Consider the following 8,303-nt stretch of genomic DNA (forward strand, 5'->3'; position numbering starts at 1 on the left):
GGAATAAGTGCTCAGGACTACTTATGGCCGCCCTGCCAGCACACAGATCGCTGCTCCTGGGTGGTGCGATCTTTACATCTACCGTACATGTGGAGTCACAAGTACATACAGTAGGGCCAGAAAGTCTTCAGACCTTTCACTTTTTTACATTTTGTTATGAAAAATAAAGAAAAATTCAAGTTTCTCTTCATCATTCTGCACTCAATTCCCCTAGAATGACAAAGTGAACGCAGAATGTTAGTTTTTCATTTTTAAAAAGTGTACAAAGATTTCTAACCTTATGCAGTGCCATAAGTATTCACACCCCGTACTCAGTTGAAGCCCCTCTGGCAGTGATTCCAGTCTCCAGTCTTCTTGGTATGATGCCATAAGGTTTGCATATCTGAATTTGGGGATTTTCTGCCATTCTCCTGTGCAGACCCTCTTAAGCCATATCAGGTGTCATGGGGGCCGTCTGTGGACGGCCATTTTCAGATCTCTCCAAGGATATTTGATTTTGTTCAGGACAGGACTGTGGCAGGGCCACTTGAGGACATTCACAGCGTTGTCCCTGGGCCCCTCCTGTGGTGTCCTGGCTGTGCACTCAGTCATTGTCTTGTTGAGAGGTGACCCTTCTGCCCAGTCTGAGGTCCCTTGCACTCTGATATAGGTTTTCATTAAAGGGGTTGTCCCGCGCCGAAACGGGTTTTTTTTTTTTTCAACCCCCCCCCCCGTTCAGCGCGAGACAACCCCGATGCAGGGACGTACAGAAAGCTTACCGGAGCGCTTACCTTAATCCCCGCGCTCCGGTGACTTCTATACTTACCTGTGAAGATGGCCGCCGGAATCCTCTTCCTCCGTGGACCGCAGCTCTTCTGTGCGGTCCATTGCCGATTCCAGCCTCCTGATTGGCTGGAATCGGCACGTGACGGGGCGGAGCTACACGGAGCCTGCATTCTGCACGAGCGGCTCCATTGAAGAGAGCAGAAGACCAGGACTGCGCAAGCGCGGCTAATTTGGCCATCGGAGGGCGAAAATTAGTCGGCACCATGGAGACGAGGACGCCAGCAACGGAGCAGGTAAGTATAAAACTTTTTATAACTTCTGTATGGCTCATAATTAATGCACAATGTACATTACAAAGTGCATTAATATGGCCATACAGAAGTGTATAGACCCACTTGCTGCCACGGGACAACCCCTTTAAGAATATCTGTATTTTGCTTCATTCGGCTTTCCATCCACCCTGAGCGGTCTCTCTATCCCGGTTAGTGTTCAGTTTTGCTTGTTTGACAATTTTCTGGTCAAATTGCTCCGTCTAAATGGATATCTGCTTCTCCCAGGGAGCTGGAATTCATTTATTGCTGATTTTCCAACCACATCTGGGAGTTTGCTCCAAACGTCTACTACTTCGTCAGTAAAATAATATAAAGTTTGTGATGATGACAATTAGTAATTTGTGTACTGTCTGATGTGACGCCAGTGGCTTTGAATGAGTTAGGGTAATGAAATAAAGAGACAAGTCCAAATAGATTGCAGTAAAACCGAAGGCACACAGTTTACTGAATATTTGCAGACTTGGACAGTCTTCACACTTTCTTTGCAACAGGCAATAACTTCCGTAACAACTTGGTAGATATAAAGAACAATATATGTGGAGTCTCTTAATCCCTTACTGGAGGAGTGAGATGGCCAGGCCAAGTGGAGATGAGCTAGGAGGTTATTTGTGGAGGACTTCTGACTATGCAGGGACAAGTGTAACTCACTGACGAACAGACCTTCCCTGGCAAATAATCCCTCAGGACAAGGCTGAAGAAGACTGACGAAGACTCCCCTCTGTCCTGCTGTTTTCCTCTCCTGCTGGCTCCACGGCTGGACTTTCTTCATGACTGGCCTCCACGCTTAGACCGGGTACTGTCCAGGCGTGGGCTCCCAGACTAGTCTAGGCTAGCCTGAACCATACTTGGCTACATCTTCTCAAGACTGAGCTAGACTCCAACTTTCCCTCTCCCAGACTGACCCTGACCCCACCCAAGCTCTGACCTTTTATAACCTCCCCACTAACCAAACCTGGGAAACATTCTACTCAATCCCAGTCCTAGCTAGGGGTGACTGACAGGTAACAGAGTGGGTTACGGTGCATTCTGCATAGTCATGCACAGTTAGACAGAGCCAACACACATAACAAAGCACTAATACACATACATATTCACATAGACACTCCACATAATGTAGCTAACACCGTGCTGTGGGACCCCAACTCTGGGGCACTACACCTGAACCTTACTAAGGGCTCAATCCCACGAGCGGAATTTCACCAGGTATTACGCATGCGATGTGATAGGCGGTGAATGGAGTCAATGAAAGTACATGGATTTTCATTGATCCATTAACATTAGAGCATATACATTGCATGTAACTACGCATGTGAAAAAAAAACGCATCATGCTCTATTTCACCGCGTATTACGCATGTACAGCCCTATTGTTCTCTATGGGTGGTGTATGCAATGCTCTCCATACACAATACATTGCATATGGGTGGTGTTTAGAGATGAGCGAGTATACTCGCTAAGGGCAATTGCTCGATCGAGCATTGCCCTTAGCGAGTACCTGCCCGCTCGGGAGCAAAGATTCGGCTGCCGGCGGTGGGCAGGGAGCTGCGGGGGAAAGCGGGGAGAAACGGAGGGGAGATCTCTCCCCCCTGCTGACTGCCGCAACTCACCTGTGACCCGCGCCGGCAGCTGAACCCTCTGGAGCGGGGAGATACTCGCTAAGGACAATGCTTGCTCATCTTTAGTGGTGTTGCATATGCTATGGCGCTATGAGACAGAGCGGGGAGTTTACACTGCACATGATAGCATGCGTGAGATACGCTGTCATACATGGCAGTACACTGGGTCACTGCTAGCCCCCACAGCGGTAAAACGCTGCATGATCCACGCAGTGTTTACGCATACGCCCATGGGTATGAGCCCTTATACTTTTACCATATTTAGAGGTGTCCATCATGCCCCCCCTTCTGCCTTCCAGTCTATCCAATAACGGTTTTGTAATGCCATCAGGGACCGTGTTCAGTTGGACTCTGGACCATCCATCATACTCTGCAGCCTTCACCATTATTTTACAGTAAAACCGCTTGATTTCTTTCCTTGCTTTTTCCCAATACTCTCTAACTTCAGCATTCAGTAGCCGAGGGTCCTTCTAGACGAGCCGATTCTCGTTTGAACCTGCGAGTGGCGTCAGCGGTAGCTCATTCACTCGGGCAGCCCGTTTATGCCGGCAGATACATTGTTGGTTGGTTGATAAAGAAATCGTTCAGTCCTTCATATTCACTGTATCAGTGAGAATGGCTGAACGAGCGCCGCTTACGAGGATAAGTGAACACCATAACGAGGATAGAAATGAACGACAAACGAAAAGTGAATGATCATCATTCGTCATTCAGTCGTTGGCTGCTTTTAGACCGAATGATTATCATTGTTTTGTTCATTTGAACAATTATAGTAGCTCCATTTAAAAACACCGTAACCCCTGAAGGACCAGGCTGTTTTGTACCTTAAGGACCAGACACTTTTTAGGGATTTTACCCATGTGGTTGTTTTACTGACCTACTTATTTTACCTTCAGCTACAAAAGTTGCTTTTGCAGCATTTTTTTCCGTGACACATTGGGCTATTTTTTTATATCTTTTTTTCAGTTTTTTAAATTTTTTTTATTTTATTAGGCTAAAAAAAGAGATTTTTTTTTTTAGTTTATAGGTTTTTTTTTTTCAAACTGGTATATTTCTGCTAAAATAAAGCATGGGAATGGGTTCTTTATTTTATTCTGTAATTTTTTTAACTTATTTTTGTAACCATTTTTTTTTTACTATCTACATCCCCCATTATGTCATATAAGACCTCTGGGGGACATTTACATTGTCTTTTTCTTATTTCAAACTTTTCCACTGTAGCTGAAGCATCCATAGGAGCCTGCGTTACAGGGAACACCATCCCCGGCAGAGCCGATGACTCTGTTGTATATTGTAACCCCGTTGGGCTTTTTAAAAGTTTTTGAATATTATCAGCTTAGTGCAGTTTTTTCATAGAAAGGAGCACTTATGTGAAATTCTGTCTCTGCAATGATGATCACCGATTGAGGATCAAGAGGCGATGTAGCAATTGGGCTGATCCTTTTGTCATTTTAAAGTGCCACACAGCTTGTCAACCTGCAGTCATTGTTTAGGGTGCTGCTAGCATCAACAGCCGATCACCTCTAGTACGTACCAGGGTACCCATATCTTCAAGGCATACCTGACGCAAGATAACTCATGGTCCCTCAGAGTGAACATTAGCAGGCACACTTTGCAAGGTGTCCAGGTGATTACTTTGCTAGCATCAATCTCAGATCTCTATTCAATCAAGATATTGTGGGACACAATTGGAGGTCAAGTGAACATGGTGGGTGTTGGCCATCTTTGACATCAGACACCCACTGCAATTGGCGATAACGCTGATAGTGGCTGTTAACCCTTTCCAATCCACTGTCTGGCGTCTAAAGACATTCTGATTGAAGGCTGTACAGCTTCCGATGTCGGAAGATATCCGGCAGGGTATTCTTACTGTATATTACTGGCCGCTCTGTTGTCGTGGTCCTCTCCAGCATGTCTAATACTGCAATACTAACTCTAGCCAGCAGGTGGCGCCATTGTATAATGGCAGGAAGAGAAAAACCCCTAGGAAACCCTGAATCCAAAATTGGATTGCAAAGGGTTAAACCTTTAAAAGTCCTGTTTGGAGTTTGAGGCTCGCAAACAGTTTCCCTATGATGTGATCTTGGTGTCATGATAGCTAGGGGCCTGTCGGGGATCGAACCTGTGACCTACCTTGCTGCTAATTAGCATTTCCTATATGAGCCTGGCTTTTCCACCCACTTGTTGCGTGATTATCCTGCTCCACAGCATTGATCAGCTCCACTTCTGCCTGCTCCTCTGCCATTTTGACAAGACTTCCTGATACCGACTCCTGGCTTTCCATCTGACTACATTACCCGCCTCATCCTTCTGTACTGCATACCGAGACCACCGGTTGCTTACTTCTGGCTTTCCATCTAAGTTTCCCATCTCATCCTTCTGCACTGTATACCGAGACCACCCTTTGCTGACTTCTGGTTTTCTATCGGACTCAGTTACCCTCCTGATCCTTCTGTACTGCTTACCGAGAGCACTTGTTGCTGACTCCTGGCTCGTCCCTGATTACCACTCCAGACCTGCATGGCTATTACACCCGCGCTCCTACCCAGTGCCAGTAAGATGCTACAGGGCCCTCTGTACAATTTTTGGTGTAAATCATACATAAATTTGTTAATCCTGGGTAGCAACGACCCCTCCGAGAAGCCCCACCCACTTTTCCCAAAAGTAGCGGGGCCAAGGCAAAAAGGGGAAAAGTTGCAAATCTTTGCGCAAATACCTGTCTGCACAAAAATGTGCAACTCTTTAAAGCCAGAAACCGGCGTAAAACACTTTGTGAATGTGCCACATAGTGTATTACCATTAAATGTCAGACTTGGAGCCTCTTTCTTTTTGATAAGTGATAGTTCTCTACTCTGAGGAGAAGTCATCAATACCCTAGCCGCAGAAAACCCCTTCATCGTGTGTCTACAGTAAATCACTGCAAGCGTTAGCTTCTTCTTCATAGGTATCTTGATGTAAATTTGCCACAATAGTACCAGGAATCAAATATCAGTTGGGGCTTAATATGCATCAACCCTTTCGGTTTCATTTTCCTGCTCCATTATAAGAGCAGAAAAACGGCACCCAGTGAATGGAACCATCATGTGACTACTGACTATAATGGGGTCCATTTGGTTTCTGGCCATACTTCCAGCATTTTACAGGATAAAATAATACAGCATGCTGCGCTATTTTGTTCTATTTGTTAACAGAATTCAGTGACGGGGGTCTGAACCTCCAGTTCTGATGTGAACAGGTCTTTAGTAGAGATGAGCGAGCATACTCGCTAAGGACAATTACTCAAGCGAGCATTGTCCTTAGCGAGTACCTGCCCACTCGGAAGAAAAGATTCGGGTGCCGGCAGGGGGCGGCGGAGAAAGCGGGGAGGAACGGAGGGGAGATCTCTCTCTCCCTCTCTCCCCCCTGCTCACTGCCTCAACTCACTGCTCACCCGCGTAGACACCAGAATCTTTTCTTCCGAGCGGGCAGGTACTCGCTAAGGACAATACTCGCTCGAGTAATTGTCCTTAGCGAGTATGCTCGCTCATCTCTAGTCTTTAGTCATTTTTTTAGTGATGCCAGTCTGGCAGCATTATACTATGATAGCATTAGGTTCAAACTAGAGATGAGCGAACATGTCCGTTACGGACACATCCGCACCCGGACACCGGCTTTGCCGAACACTGCAGTGTTCGCGCGTAAAGGTCCGGGTGCCGCCGGGGGGCGGGGAGATGCGCGGCGGCGCGGGCGGCAGTAGCGGGGAACAGGGGGGAGCCCTCTCTCTCTCCCTCTCCCCCCCACTCCCCGCCGCACCCCCCCGCGCTGTCACGGCGGCCCCCGAACTTTTTTCGCCCGAACACTGAAGTGTTCGCAAAGTTCGGTGTTCAGGCGAAAAAGGGGCGGGGCCGAACGTGTTCGCTCATCTCTAGTTCAAACGGATGTTTGTGATTTGCAATTTGTATAAAACCGTCCAATCTCTTGTGCAATTTTCATATGATTTTTATGTGTTTAGGCAATTTGTTTCCCTGCAGTTTATCGGTTTTGCATCAGATTTTCACACGTGTAAGAAAAAAAAAAAGCACATTAATAGTGTCCAGTTTCGGCCCCTCCTGGTTCTATTTATGTATTTATTTTTTGTGGTCACCGTGGTTTCAGACATTAAAAACAGATTGGAATTGCATCAACGAGTACAATCCGTTTTTTTTAAACTCACCCATAGACTTGAATCGGTCATTTTCATCTGGAAAATTGCAACAAAGTAAGACGCTGCAAATGTTTTTGCTCAGAATGCTCGGGAAAAAAAAATTGTGCTTTATTTCTGTCAATTTTTTTGACAGAAAATCAGACTGAAAACTCGCCCCTGTGGATATAACTTTAGTGCTGTTTAGAAAAGTTACATTGTATTATTCGGTCTCTTATTATGAATATTTAGTTTTTTTTCTGCCTGCCATAATTAAAGAAAAAGATGTCTAAAACTCATTTAGCATCCTGCATATTCCACCAATTCCCTGTCATCGTGAGAGAGCGGTAATTATATAAGGTTGATGGCTTCCAAATGTAATGTATCATTTCCTGTAGCTACCTGTAATTTTCTCTCAGAAGATTGCCACATACTATAATTTCAATAATTTTTTTTGTATATGCAAGTAGTCATAGTAACATAGTATTTTAGGCTGAAAAAAGACATATATCCATCCAGCTCAGCCTATTACTCCCCAATGTTGATCCAGAGGAAGGCAAAAAAAAAACTAATGAGGTAGACCATTTTCCTCATTTAAGGGAAAAAAATTCCTTCCCGATTCCAGTCTGGCAAGGAATATTGGTTTAAATAGCCTGTTCACATCTTGTTATTGGCTCTGTCTGGGGGTTTACGTTTAACCCTTTCCAATCCACCGCCTGACCTCTGAAGACGTTATGATTTAAGGCTGTATAGCTCCCATGTTGGAAGACTTCCATCGGGGTTCTCTTACTGTATATTGCCAGCCTCTCTGCTGTCAGAGCCTATCCAACGTGTCACCTCATGCAGTACTGGCTCTAGCCAGCAGATAGCGCCATTGTATAACGGCAGAAAAAGAGTAAGCCCCCTAGGAAAACCAGGATACAAATTGGATTGGAAAGGGTTAAAATCACGAAAACTGAACCACTGAATGAAGACTGAACAGAACCAGAAAACTATTGAAAAAGACCAATAGGTCTCCATTTTGGAAGATTTTTTTGTCCATTTGCATCATTCTGTACTGAAAAAAGAACTACGTGCTAGACTGCGCTTTTCTCTCCAACGCAGAATGGTTTCTGTTTCCGCAGTTTTCTATAATGCCCGAGACAGGTTCACATATAATATGTGATCATCACCAGTAACTGTGATAGGAATATTTGTAACCCTCTCTAAGCAATTTCGCCGATAGGTTCATGTAACACCATCAGAAACTGACTAGTTTCTCACAATGTAACCCCAAGTAGATCGGAGCTGGCCAGTACTGAGATAACATGACCATCTGAGGAGGAGGAGGCCAGATAGAAAGGAACAACTAACCGAGGTAACACTAGCCAACTTATATATGCTGGGGGATAGCGGAATAAGGACTAAAAAAAATATTACCGGAGCGGCCCAG

The sequence above is a fragment of the Eleutherodactylus coqui genome, chromosome 9 (assembly GCF_035609145.1).
Source record: "Eleutherodactylus coqui strain aEleCoq1 chromosome 9, aEleCoq1.hap1, whole genome shotgun sequence".
NCBI lineage: Eukaryota > Metazoa > Chordata > Amphibia > Anura > Eleutherodactylidae > Eleutherodactylus > Eleutherodactylus coqui.